Source organism: Phocoena sinus, chromosome 3 (assembly GCF_008692025.1).
Source record: "Phocoena sinus isolate mPhoSin1 chromosome 3, mPhoSin1.pri, whole genome shotgun sequence".
NCBI lineage: Eukaryota > Metazoa > Chordata > Mammalia > Artiodactyla > Phocoenidae > Phocoena > Phocoena sinus.
The window spans coordinates 160,940,394-160,955,448 of NC_045765.1; the positions used below are offsets into that span (position 1 = coordinate 160,940,394).

The window sequence follows — 15,055 nt, forward strand, 5'->3', positions numbered from 1 at the left end:
TTCCCTTTGAGTAATTCTTTTCTTTTTTTTTTTAACATCAGCAAGTTCTTCTGAAATTCATGATTGTCTCTGTGAAAGCTCTAAATAACCGGTGTTGATTTCAAAACAGCCTCTGGCCAATACTTTGTTACTTATAGTAAACCCCTAGTTGGCATTTGCGTTGATAATCAATCTTTGTTTGTTGCTTAAACCATTCAAAATTCCTCCGATATTTATGATTTCATTAAGTAGAAGATGCTGAATGCAAATAAGTACACTTCAGTTACAGAAAGCAGCTGTCAGAACACATTTATATTCCAGCAGCAGAGAAGAAATTAATCTCACAGTGGCTTCAATTCAAATTGGTATGATATTCCAGTAATAAATTCCCTGCCCAGATGGAAACATTTTCTTTATCATAAATATTTTAAAACACTTGATCTGTGTTAAAGTTGTATAGGACTGAAACTGATTTTAGATATTTTAAATATTTTAAATCAAGCCCCAAATAGAAAAAACATTTTGGTTTTGTAGAATCCATTTAAAAATATTTTCAAATTTTATATAGGTTCATCCTATCATATACATCATGTAACCAAAGAGAAAAGCTCATCAAATGCTAATCTTGTCTGATTTGGTGCACCCAAAGAAAGCTCACATTTCTAGCTTGTATTAATTATATTTCTGTCATATGTTTTAATGACACTAGTCATTCCTTTAATATTGAAATAAATTCTGAAAATAGCTCTTACTCTTTTCCTTCACTTATAGGATGATTTGTGGAAGAAGAGGAGGGAGCAATGATCACAGAATGTAAATGCTAAGAAACTGAGGTCCAGAGCTACAGAGTGCCTTCTGCAAAGTAAGCAAAGCAGTTAATGGGGCTGGGACAGTAACACCCAATACTCGATGCAGGGAATAGTGTGCTTTTCAATACTTTTTGCAATTTTAAGCAGCTGGTTCTGGTATAGTTATTTGTGTGAGTGTGACAATTTCCAATTCCTCCAACCTAACCGTTACATTGTGAGTCACTCCAGCTGCAAGTCTCCCAAGAGGATCATGAGAGAGTAGAGGACATGCAGGTCCATAGAAATGACTTTATACTCTTCAGCTTCCCTAGAATATGAATCGAGAGTTAGGCATTTTGAGAGACTCTGCTTCTAACTCTAGCCATCACTGGAGTAGATCTTCTTCTCATCTAGACTGCTTAGAGATTAGTGGCCCCTCATAAATCACCACAGTTCCATCTTTCTTCTGAACCAATACTCTGAATTTAGAAGAGTTGATGGGATCACCATAGCCATGTTGGTCAAATAGTGACTTTCTTGAAGCTGGATGTTACTAACATCCCAATCACGACTGCTCTCCTCCAACTGAAATACAGCAAGTTTTATCACTGAAGAACACACCAAAAGCCAAACAGTAGAGTTCAAACTCTGAATTCAATCTTGAAACATCAGCTCCAAAATAAGATCCTTGCTGAATACCACACAAAAGGAGAAATGAGCTGAGCGTAGATTAACACAATGAGAAATGGACAGGAGTTTACCAAACAACTCTTCCTTACCGTGGATTAAAACCAAATTGATATTCCACTTGCTGATTCAGACTACATCTAGCCCACATCTCACATTACAGTATATTCATTGGCAAAACTGAAGACTGGAAAATGCAGCCAAATTTGGAAAATGATACCAGATTCCTTAAAGAGCTGAGTCAAAGTTCTATGTTTTTCAGATTATAAACTATTAGGAAGGACAGGCTCTATCAGATAAACCCACTTGTATAAGACCTACACCAGTTTATATTTATTGATGTTTGAAGACTTTTAGACGGTTGGAGACTGGGTGGCAGGATTTCTGGATCTTAGTCTTTGCTCTGATTTGGCTGGGTGTACCATTGGCCAAGTTACTTTGCCTCTCAGTGATTTGATTACTTCATCCGGAAAAACAAAGGTCTGTAATGAATTCATTTGTCCAATGCCTATCTCAGAGCACTGATTACCTGTCTGGCTATTCACACACTGCAGAATTGTGTGAGGAAGAAAAGACATGATTTGCAGGAAAGCCTTTTAAGAAGCAGGAATCACTGAATGAAAAAACTATGTTATCAAAATTATCCATCCTCTGCTGAAAAGATCCCCAGAGGAAAGAAGGCCTAAATATTGGGTAGACCATATAGGAACCAAAAACGCATTCCCCACATAATGGACTTATAGATAAATACAGACATTTACAGAAACCTGGATAAATGTTTGTTCTTCAAATCCAAAGTTCAGACTGAAATTTGTGCTGATTCTCCAAATGTGTAATGATACATGTTATCATTTCTCAGTAGTCTATTGTGTGTCAGGTAAAGGACAAGTTCTTTATGTATGTTCTCACATTGAATTTTCATTTTTAGCCCAGTCCTATTAAGTAGATATTATTATTTTCAATTACAGATGAGGATATTGAGGCACAGAAACTAGCTGTTTGCTTGGAGTCCCACCCCTAGAAAGTAGCAGAACTGGGATTTAAACCCCCAACAGTTAGACTATAAGACCACAGTCTTATCTTCTATACTGCATGGCACTGAGCTGAAAAGAGACAACTATAATGGAATTACTATAATTTCAAGGGTCAGTAGGGGACCCCTAGTCAAAAGGCTCTGTCATTGAGAGGTCAATAGTTGACCAAAAAAAAAGGTCTTTCTACTTCACTCCTATTCCCTTTGTTCATCTGCGGGATAATAGGAGAACACTGAAATCCATGTTTTGCTCAGAAATTGAGTATTATCCACGTAAGCACTGTCAAGGAGAACCCTACTTTAAACTTTCTGCCGCTTTGCTCAAGAATAAAGGTTTTCAAGGACAAATATTGTTGCAGATTGTAACTTGACAGTGAATGTCTTGAACCTCTGCATAGTCATATTTGAAAGGAAGCCAAATTTATGAAAAAAAAATGTCCACTTCAAAAGCTTAATGAAGGCAATTTGTCAACAATTTCACACATCATTTGCCCACAACCTCTGAATAAAAATTTTCCCAATTTACCCTTTTCCCACGTGAACTTCAGATCATATGCATTTAATGATTCATCAATCATCATCTTTCCCAGAAACTGAGATGCAAGCAGAATACAATCGAAGAGGTCTGTTAAAATATATTGTATGTGATACGCTTATTGTTTACATTTCTTTTTTTACCTAATGTCAGAGAATCGTACCTGGAATGACATGAGTCTTTAAGATCAGAGTCTGGTTTAAGACTTAGGGTGAATTTGCTATATAACAGATTAAAACAACTTAACTTACCTTAGAACGTCTATATCTCAGACTTCTAAATATTCTGTAGAGAATTAGAGAGAGGAAAGGAGAAAAACTGCTATAGATGAATGAATATGACTTACAAGAGAACAAGCAAAGTCTCCCCATGGCACTGATTCTTTAAATAATTAACAAGAAACTCTTTGCAAAGGGGCCTACTTGTCAAATAACTAACTTAAAACCTGTTACTGTTGATTGTCAGCATGCTTTTGTAACCAAAGTGCCTGAGGGATAAGTTGATGGAAAGTAATTAATAAGACCAAGAATAAGGTTTACTGCATGTAACTGATACTGTTTGTAAATCTGGGACTCATAAAGTATTGCTCTGATTGAGGAAGGAGATGCAGATGTTTCTGCTATTTTAGTAAAGGGAAGAAGTGTAAAACACTCCAACCAACAGAAAAGGGGGTGCAAAACATTTAGAGCTGCAATACTTACCATGACAACTATTTTCTGTTACATTATTAATGTAAGGTAAAACTTCCCTATTACGTACTTGGGCCGCCCATATATGGGACTCAAGTGTGACATCAACAATGGCAAATAAAGGTAGTTTTATAAGACAAGGTGAAATGGTATGGTTGACCCAGATATCTAGATATTTTGGCAAAAAGAATTTTAATTGGAAAAATTGATGGAGGATTTGAGAAAATGTTGGAATAAATTATGCGGATAATTGTTGGCCTTCGATATACTTTTTCAGCATAAAGAAGAATTCTGTTTGCTAAGCTCTTTGGGTCATGATGATTCATAGTACTCGTGGTGGAATTTGGTACGTATTTGTGTGTGTATCTCTGTGCACACGTATTTATGTTTATGCTTGCAAGTACTTTGTCAGAATGAAATGTTTGGGCTACACTTACTACCCACCTGATTTTAATTTGTGTTACCAGATATTTACTGGAATCCTCAAAGTTTTTAATTTAGAGATAATTTGGCAAAGGGCAATCTGCTGCTATTTACATTTAAATAGATGTGAAAAAATGCACTGATGTTTTCTCAGACAGACCCCAGGGCAGTTTCATGTTCAAGCTCTGGAAGACAGGCTCCCCTTGGATGTGGGAGGGACCTGTTACTTGCTTCCAACCAATAATATAGCAAAAGGGGTGAGATGTCACTCCATGCTTATATCAAGATACACACACACACACACACACACACACACGGCGTTGCCCTGGCACATCTGCATGTAAGGGTTTGTATCACAGAAATTCTCATCACAGAGTTACAAAAATCTACCTCTTTCCAGTGCTTTGGTTTTAAGCAGACCAACCATTGGGTCAAAATGAGGTACACAAAACAAGCTTTAAAAAGAAGAACGAAGTAGGAGGACCCACACTTCCCAATTTCAAAACTTATACTAAAGCAATGGTAATGAAGATGGTGTGGTACTCACATCAGGATATACATGTAGATTAATGGAACTGAGATTTCAGAAACAAGCCCACATATCTATGGTGAACCGATTTTCAACAAGAATGCCAAGACCGTCCAATTGGGAAAGAGTCAGCTTTTCAACAAATGGCACTGGATCAACTGAATAGTCATATGCAGAAGAGTAAAGTTGTGCCCCTACCTCACACCATATTAAAAACTCAAAATGTATCAAAGATTTAACTGTAAGAACTAAAACTATAAATCTTTGAGAAGAAATGGATAAATCTTCATGATGTTGGATTTGACCATTCTTGGATTCTTGGAGGATTCCTGGATATGATACCAAAAGCACAAGCAACAAAAGAAAAAAGAGATAAATTGGACTTCATCAAAATTAAAAGCCTTTGTGTTTCAGAAGACATCATCAGAAAGTGAAACAACAATCCACAGAATGAAAGAAATTATTTACAAATCATATCTTTGATAAAGGACTTGTATACAGAATATGTAAAGAACACTTAAAACTTAATAATGAAAAGACCTCCCAATTTAAAAATAGGCAAAAGATCTAAATAGGCATTTCTCCAAGGAAAATACACACATGACCAATAACCACATAAGATGCTTGACATCATTAGTCACGAGGAATATGCAAATCAAAATCACACATGAGATGCAACTTCATACCTTCTAGAGTGGCAAGATAAAAAAGGCAGACAAGAACAAGTATTGGCGATGATGTGGAAAAATCAGAACCCCCATACATTGTTGGCAGGAGCATAAAATGGTGCCATCACCTTGGGAAAAAGTCTGGCAGTTGCTCAAAAGTTTAAACTAGATGACCCACCAATTCCCCTCCTTAGGTATATATCCAAGAGAAATGATAATGTATGCCCACACAAAATTTTGTACAAAAATACTTAGAGCAGCATTATTCATAATAGCCAAAAGGTGGAAACAATCTAAATCTCAACAGACATAGATAAAATATGGTATATCCATACACTGGAATATTATTGAGCCATAATAAGGAATGAAGTAGTGATACATGTTATAACATGGAAGAAACTTGAACAGATTAAGCTAAGTGAAAGAAGCCAGTCACAAAAGACCACATATGACTTCATTCATACAAAATGTCCAGGACAGGGAAATCTGTACACAGTTGGACCTCCATACCATGGGTTCCACATCTGTGGATTCAATCAATCTTGGATTGAAAATATTCAAACAAACAAAAATATTTTTGGGAAGCTCCAAAAAGCAAAACTTGAATTTGCCATGAGTTGGCAACTATTTACGTAGCATTTTCATTGTATTAGGTATTTTAAGTAATCTAGAGATGATTTAAACATATGGGAGGATGTGCATAGGTTATATGCAAATGGTATGCCTTTTTTTTTTTTTTTGTGGTACGCAGGCCTCTCACTGTTGTGGCCTCTCCCGTTGCGGAGCACACGCTCCAGACGCGCAGGCTAAGTAGTTGTGGCTCACGGGCCCAGTTGCTCCGCGGTATGTGGGATCTTCCCGGACCGGGGCACGAACCTGTGTCCCCTGCATCGGCAGGCGGACTCTCAACCACTGCGCCACCAGGGAAGCCCTGGTATGCCATTTTAATATGAGACTTGAGTGTCTATGGATTTTGGTTTCTGCGGGGGTCCTGGAACCAATTCCTTGTGGATACTGAGGGACAACAGTATAGAGAAAGTAGTTTCCCAGGGCTGGGAGAAGTGATGGGGTGATAGGGGAGTGACAGATAAAAGGTGTCTTTTTCAGGTAATAAAAATGTTTTAAAAGTGACTCTGGTGATTCTTGCACATATCTGTGAATATACTAAAAACCATTCAATTGTACACTTCAGATGAGTGAATGTATGGTATGTGAATTACATCTCGATAAAACTGTTTAAAATGAGATTCAGTGGACAAAATATACACAACATTTATACCAAAAGTATACGTGAAGACAGTCAAGACACATCCTGAGACACTGTTTCAGCACAACTGACTTCTGCTATTATACAAAGAGTTATATTGAGCAAAGGAAAGAAATTTGATTTGCTCATCACCAGCTGTAGGGCACCTAACTTGACTTAAGGGTAATGAAATAAGATAGTGAGTGATATATCACCTAAGGTCCTTGTCAGAAAATTCCTCAGACCTAGCTCATGGAGTTGGTGAACATATTCAGAACAGATAGGGTGACACAAGCCCTGAGTTATACAGAATTAGCAGAGAGACGTGGTCATCAAGACTTGAGATGGAGCTGTGGTTGTTTGAGCTATTGTGAGTAGCTATAGTGCAAGCCCTGACAGTTGGCTTTTCTTTTTGTAATGCAAGTGCCTTACTTAAGCTTTGACTACTTAGGCATCCACTTCAAATGTGGCTATCTCAAATAAACACATTGCCAGCTACTTTACTAGGTAAAGAGCCTGGCTGCCCCCTCACCCCATTCTTTGTTTGAGAGATCTCGGTTGATTTTGAAAACTGACTGTTTGGGCCATTTGCTTTCTTCTCTTCCTGTGCTTTAAATTCCCACTCTTATATTTTAAAATCACCAATAAAGAATGAGCCCTAGAAACCCTAGGCCTTCACCCTGGACCCTGGACCCCAATAAAAGCAGACCCCAGGGCCCCACTCACTCTCTGTCCCTCTCTCTCCCTCTCTTTACCCTACCCACCCGTGAATTCAATGCGTGGCCCCAGACATGCCAAGTAATTTCCAGAACCTGTGGGTAGTAAACCTTTTTGTCAAAGTTTCTTAGTGGTTATTGTTAAGGGCATCTTGCAGTCATAAGAATCTCAAGGGACTGGTCCAGCCACAAAATTAGTTATTGAAAGGCTGAGACCAGTACATAACAGTAGCCGTTCACAGTCAAGAAATCCGCCCCCCAGCCCCCATAATGTACATGTACATTCGATACAGTGTCTTGACCAAAACTTTTCATATGTTCCCAAGACACACGTGGATTGTGTTAACGTTTACTATTGTTTTCCCGCTCTTTGGGAAAAAAACATGCAAACCTAAGAAATGAGAAAAAGGAAGTAGCATGGCCTACATAGTGACATAATTAAGGTGTGTTTCTACTCTAATAAAATGGTTTCCAAAGAATATTATGATCAGTACTAAAAAATCCAGATGTAGAGGAAAATTTGAAAGATTTTTATTCCTATGGTTATCTTCGCACTTTGTGTGAGGTCGGTTCATTGATGGGATCACTCAAAGCTGGTAATATATTGATACAGCTCTATGGCATTCTACCATTCTCATAGCTATTTGATATTGTACGGCTAAATGTTACTCTAACGTCATGAAGAGTCAGTGATTAAGAAACAAGAAATGTTTTTACAGGAGCGTTCCCCTATAGGCTTGGAAGTCAATACTATTTGACAGTCCAAATAGTACCACCAGGTAGACAAGTCCAGTGCCACAGTCTGGCTTTCTAGCAGGTCTGAAGAGGCTCAGGAATGATCATCTTTTTGGGGAAAACAGCAGCATATGGAAAATCTAGGGTAGTTTGAAGGTATTTGTTGTTGTTTTGAGCATTTATGTTATGTTTTTGACACATCTTTATTGAGTGAACACCTGTAGTGTCATGCTGAAGTTTTGTGGGTATTCCTAAATCTTTCTGTGACTTAATTACAGCTCCTTCAGAGGTTAAACATTTCCCCCCTTTTTGGAAGCTCTTATTTCCCCCCCCCCCCATTATTTTGGGCTTTCAAATTACTATAGTGTGTTTAGGTGTGGATGTTATTTCATTCAAACTCTTAGACAGTCAAATGGTTCTTTCCATCTGAAAACTCATGGAAAATATTCTTCTATTAATTTGAGTAATTATTCCTCTCCATTTGCATTTATTCTTTATTTTCTTTTTTAACCAGAGTTCCTATTAGACAGATAATGGAATTTCTGGATCTATTTTCTAGATTTCTTAATTTTTTCCTTTATTTCTTCTATTTCTGTGCTATTTAACACTATATTCTGTGAACACTCACAACGTGAGGTTTTAGCTTCTGAATTCAGTCTTTATTAACTAATCTGTATTTTTAGTCGGCTCCATCTTCTTAGTTATTTTTTTATTTCAATGACCATAATTTTTCATCTCCAAGATCTCTAACAGATTATTTACATAGCAACCTGCTCCTGATTTATCCTGTCCTATCTTTCTCAGATTAATAATGACACCTTATTTTTTAAAATTTTTATTGAAAAACTGATTTATGCTCATGGTAAGAGCAAAAAAAAAAAATTCTCTTCCTCTTATCTAGGACCAGCAGAGGGCTGTGGTCAACAGTTTCTTTTTTGTGGGTATATAATTCCAGAAATTTTCTATGCATATAAAAGCATATATTTTTATGTGGGTATGTAAAAATTTGTAAACAAAAAAGTTGACATACTATATGTACTTCTGAATTATGCCTATTTTTGTTATTTCTTTTCATTATTTCACATAAAATTTGGGGGTTAACTTCATATTCATATATACAGAATTATCTTTTTAAACTACACTTTCTCATAATTCACCATATAGATCAGCATGAATCATTCATTTACTATCCTATTGATAAATATTTAGACTGGTTTTTGCCATTACAAACAATGCTGTAGTAAACATTTCTACACATCTGTTTTTACACTCATCATGTGAATATAAGTTGTAGGATGAATTTCTAGAAGTATAATTGCCAAGTCTAAATGTATACACATTTAAAACATTGACAAAGATTACCAAATTGCCCTCCAAAAGCTTGTACTAAGAATTTGCCTATTTCCTTGTAACCTTAACAAAACTGTGTATTATAAACTTTCTGATCTTTATAAATTTGATTGTTAGAGATGGTGTCATTGTTTATTTTGCTTTTCTGTAATTATGAGTGAGAGCTTTAAATTTTATGGATGATCTTTTCATACATTTGTAAGTCATTTGGATTTTTTTCTATTAATTAAATTAATTAATGACATAGCCTTTGCTTATTTGTCTGTTGGATTATTGGTAATTTCTCATTGATTTGTAAGAGCTCTTCATAGTGTAAAGTGATTAACTCTTTTTCTGCCAGGTAGGTTGCAAATTTTTCCACTTTTTCACTTTGTTTTTAGTTTTATTGCAATACAGTTATTTAATACTTTTCTTCATTGCTTGTAAGATCTTTGTCATTCTTAGAAAGGTCTTTCTCATGCCAAAACTGCAAAAACATTCAGCCATGTTTTCTCCTATTACTATTATTTCACATGAAATTTATTTCTGTTGTAAATAATGAAGAAGCAAGTCAAATAATGTTTTCCTCTTTATTGAGTATTCCATCTATTTGTCACAAATTGCCTAGCACTTTTATCAGATGCTAAATTATCATATGATTATATTTCTTTCAGGTCCTCTTCTATTTGCTAATAACTCTGCTTCCTTGGGTGTTAGTTCTTTTCTTTGCTGAATTTGACGACTGATCATATTGATATACTGAAATATTTGGTAATTCTTGGTTATGTGCTTTATAGTTGAGATTCTCTGTGCCCCTAACTGTGAATTTGCTTGGGAACTGCTGCTAGCATTTGTTATGGAAGGAGCAGAATCTTATTCTTCTAGGGAATGCCAGTACCTTATTGTCTGGTGCTGGCCCCCCCTCTACTCACAGGTATCCTCAGACATATTGGGCACTTCTCTGCTTCTCTAGATCTAGTGCCCACACTCACTGTTCTAGGTTGGAAATAAAGAGCCCTGCTGTGTCTATGTGTCACTAGATATAAGTTAGCAATTGGTGGAGAAGCACGAACATTCTTAGCTCTTCCTGTGGTTTACCAAAGCAATCACCCAAGCAGTTGCTACAGGTCCTCTTCCTACTCCCTGTACCCATTACCTCTGGGCTAGAGCTTCTGTGAAAGTGGCTCTACCTTCTGCAGAAGTCCTGTCTGCATGTGCCATTGGCCGTTGTGCCATCAAACTTGTCTGCCTTCTGTTAATCAAGGATTCCTCCAAAATTTTGATCCTTTGATGACATTTCCTTGTTTTCTAGCACTGTTATAAATAAGCTCTTTTGTGTCATTGCTAATTTGGGGTGGGAATGGCAAGTAGGCATGGACAGGCAGTTGGTGTGCCATTTTGACCCAAGCTATGGCTCTCTCCCTTCTTAATAGGATCGTACACTATTTCCATTGATGGAATCTAGAATATTCTTCATAAACTAAGGCCTAGGACTATCCATTTATCATGCAACTTTCAGCATCATTAACTGTATGGTCCTTGCAATTTCAAAGAGTATTGTCTTATCATTAGTTCCCGTACAGCAGAGCCTGATACAAGGACTTATATGCGATAGTTTATTTGGAAGGAAATCCTAGGAATCATGAGAGAGCAGGGGAAGAGAATGACACAGAGAAGGAGAAAAACTTGACAAAATGGTACATTATCAAGGTTATCACTACAGGCAGTGGAGGTTCAATTCCACTGGTAATTCAAGATATACGTATAAAATACATCTTGGAATTGCCCATCTGAAGGAGGGGCAGCATGTCCATTGTGTTGGGGGTCCATTGCTGGTGTATTAAATTAAGCATATGCAGATGTTGACCTGATGAATGAGGAGGCTCAAGCCACCCACACACGGGGTCAGCAAGTAGGTCCCTCAGCATCTGTACTCCCACTTTGAGGAAGGGAAAACCCCAGAGTCATTTTGATTAAAGGCAGAGTTTTAGTACATTCACACAAAAGAAGTCAAGTCACAGGATTTATTGCTTACAGGTCCCAGGAATGGGGCAATGAGCTTGGGGAAGGGCAGTCCTCTATTCTAGGTCAGGAGGGAGCAGGAGATAGAGAGCAGGGTAGCAAGCAAGTGCCTGCTACTTATAAGGTGGCTGGGACAGAGGTCACTCACTCAATGTTCATGGGCTGGAAAAGGTGTCTCAGGAAAAGCAAAGCAGGAACTTGGGGCAGGGATCCTGCTCAGGTCCTTATCTAAATGTCCAGACTCTGGGTGTGAGCAGGGTTGTCATACTGTAAAATGCCCAGGCAGTAACTCAAATAACTGTTTGCTCATCATACCCATTTACCAGCTGGCTCCTGTCCCCTGTTGGTTGAGGAATTTCCCTCGGGGACTTTACCTCTGCTTTTCACGTGTGTGTGCCAGCTGGCTGAGCAGGTCCTTGCAGAGTCAGAGAAGAAATGATGCCCCAAAGAAAAGATGACCAGGCTCCCGGAGGAGAAAAGACGCCCTGAACATGCTTGAGGTAAAGAACTGTCAGCATGAGGTGATCCTAAATTTAAACTATCCATTGCATCTGCAGCTGAAATCAGATATCAGCCAAGGTGACTGATGTCAGCTTCTGATGCATCTGAGAAAAGTACACTCTGGTCTTGGCAAAGAGTCTTATGAGAAAAAGATCATAGAACCTATTTCGAAAGGTCATTGCCATATTACAACTACTTTAAGAGTTCCTGGGCTGAACGCAATTAGAGTTTATTTGTGATCCTCCATCAATGCATACAAGATACTTTTCTCAGTCTCTGCAGCCTGAGCAGGGTTTGCTATACCTGAAGACACATGAATATAGTGTGAATCCCACCAGAACTCTCTACCTGTGTTTTCCTTTAAATTTTTTATTTTTTGGCCGTGCCGCGTGGCATGTGGGATCTTAGTTCCCCGAACAGGGATCAAATCCCCGCCCCCTGCAGTGGAAGCGCAGAGTCTCAACCACTGGACCACCAGGAAAGTCCCTCTATCTGTGTTTTATAAACAGCATTTATGTTAGAAGCTGATTTAACGTTAATATAATATGTAATATAGTCTTCCTTATACAAGAATGGCAAATATGTGACATATGTTTCCCACTGTCGATAGACTATATAGCTTCTCAGTTACATACACTTCCCCACGAGATCCACATGGGACCTCAGAATGCTTCTCAGCACAGTGCTCCAAGTTGGCATTTTAATTCTAGTTTAGTCGCCAGAGTATAATCAATCTTCTTGTTTTATTATCATCATCAAATTTACTCAGTCCCAAAGTGTTTCATCACAAGCATCACAGGCACTATAACATCCAAGAAATTGACAAAGCTCATATGTTAAGAGAGATAGCACGGCTTGGCAATAAAGCTAAGATGACCCTCACCACGTTGTTAGTCCTGTTTGCTGATTTTAGATCTCTGAACAGAACCGTGACTAATAATGTTGGTAAATCTTGTGTATATACCACAAGTTCATAAGGATGCAATAAAGTGTCCGGATTGTAGTACAGGCAGTTCTCACTATGCATGGTGCCATGTTATCTAAAACATGTGCACATGAGCTGCGTCCTTGCTTTGCACAATTCTTTGGTAACCAAGATTTAATCTGCATTGTCACTGCACCATGCCAAGCGAAGGCATGGTTCTGATATGTAATACCTGTGTATAATGTAACTCACAAATGGTCAGAATTACAGAATAATAACCTGGCTCGGTATCTTCCATGCTTTCTGCTCCAGTGTAGAAAGTCATGAAGCACATGAAATTTAAGACCAGGTTTACTGACGGAAGCTGTGCCCTAGAATATGTCTGTGATCCATGTATCTAAGCATACGTTCTCCTTAAATTGCTGGGGAGAGGAAATACTCTGTGGCTTGAAAAAGCATTTGAAGATTTCTACCAACTGTTATTTTCATCTTTTAAAAATAAGATCTCATGCTTACTGCCAGAATATCTTGGTTCAAAGTAGTAGCAAAAGCAGACTAAAGATAAGTGTGTCTTCAACAACAGGCCAGTATAGAGACAACAGCTACTTTGGTCCAGCTCTGCTAATTACTGAATATTTGTGTACTGCCCCGATTCATATATTGAAATCCTAACTCCCAATGTGAGGATATTAAGAGAGTTGGTGCCTTTGGGAGGTACTTATGTTGTGAGGGTGGAACCCTCATGAATGGGATTAGTGCCCTTGTAAGAAGAGACTTGAGAGCTGGCTTCCTCTCTCTGCTCTCTGCCATGGGGGGTACACTGGGAGAAGGCTTTCTGAAAACTAGGAAGAGGCTTTTACCAGATGCTGGATCTGCCAGCACCTTGATCTTGGACTTTCCAGCCTCCAGAATTGTGAGAAATAAATGTTTGTTGTTTAAGCCACCCATGATATTTTTGTTAAAGCAGCCTAAATTGACTAAGACAAGCACCATTCCAAGTTGCATAGCATGCAACCACAAAATGGTAAAAGGAGGAGCATCGTTCGTTGATTTTTAATGATGTTAATATAATATTTCTGTGGTTAATGACCAAAGTAGCCATTGTCCCTATACTGCACTCTTGTTGGAGCTATACTTATCTCTAGCCTGCCTTCAGGACAAAAGTTCATACAGTTAGAAAAACTTTGTCTTGCAAACAAGTTTGGGGAATTCTAGAATTAGAACAAAACAAGCAGTTATTTTAAAGTATGTTTATTGAAAGGTTACTCTCAAGTTTCAGTTTCTGTTCCTGTCTATTGTTTGTGGTGTTGCTAATTGCCATTTTTACTTGCCAGTACCATCCTCTCAGCTTTTAAAAATGTCCAGCTCCCCAAACATGATGCTTCAAAGTAGACTCATTCTGTTGCAAGGATTGAAATACGAATAATTTTAAAACTAGAAGGATCCATGAAAAAATCCAGTAGTCCAGTTTTTTCATTTTAAATATGAAAAACTGATACCCAAGATTTTCAGTGATGTGGCCAATGTCTCACAACTTTGTAGAAGCAGAGCTCTATCTTTCCCTAGATCTTCCATTCTGTGAAGTAGCATAGAACTGTTTTGCCAGCATATAGATAATTTCTGGGAGGAAACACAGAAAATATAAAAGAATTGCTTTCGTAGGCAGATTTCTGGGTAATTTCCCTCATTTTTAACTGCTTTTATTGTTATTACAATATGTTGTTACAATGAATAAAAATGGGGCAAAATAAGAAAGAAGCAAATTGCAAACAATTAGATTTACTAGGTCTTTGTGAAAATAACATATTTAACATATGTTTCTCGAGAATATAGCAGCCTGGAGGAAAAACAGTTTTGAAATAACAGCATCGAGAAGTATTTTTCTGACTCAGGCGTTGCCCACAGGATTGCAAGAAATTTAGCCTACCTTAAATTCTTCCCAACTAGTTCAGAAAGTGACTATCTGGGGGCATTTCATACAAGCACATATTCTCATTCTTCTAGCTCCACGTTAAGCCTACCAATTCTTTTTTTTTTTTTAATTTATGTATTTATTGATTTTTGACTGCATTGTGTCTTCATTACTGTGCACGGGCTTTCTCTAGTTGCAGCGAGCGGGGGCTACTCTTCATTGCGGTGCATGGGCTTCTCATCGCGGTGGCTTCTCTTGTTGTGGAGCACGGGCTCTAGGCTCGTGGGCTTCAGTAGTTGTGGTACCTGGGCTCAGTAGTCGTGGCTCACGGGCTTAGT

At 38.0% G+C, this 15,055-nt stretch overlaps 1 long non-coding RNA gene across 1 annotated transcript in view; it reads left to right on the forward strand.

Moving 5' to 3' along the window:
* Positions 1–749: 749 nt before the first annotated feature.
* LOC116750420 overlaps positions 750–15,055 on the forward strand; it is a 30,450-nt gene continuing 16,144 nt past the window's right edge. The window contains exons 1-2 of the long non-coding RNA XR_004349022.1: positions 750–841; positions 3,989–4,057. This is a non-coding gene — a long non-coding RNA (uncharacterized LOC116750420). The remainder of the gene's footprint in view (positions 842–3,988; positions 4,058–15,055) is intronic.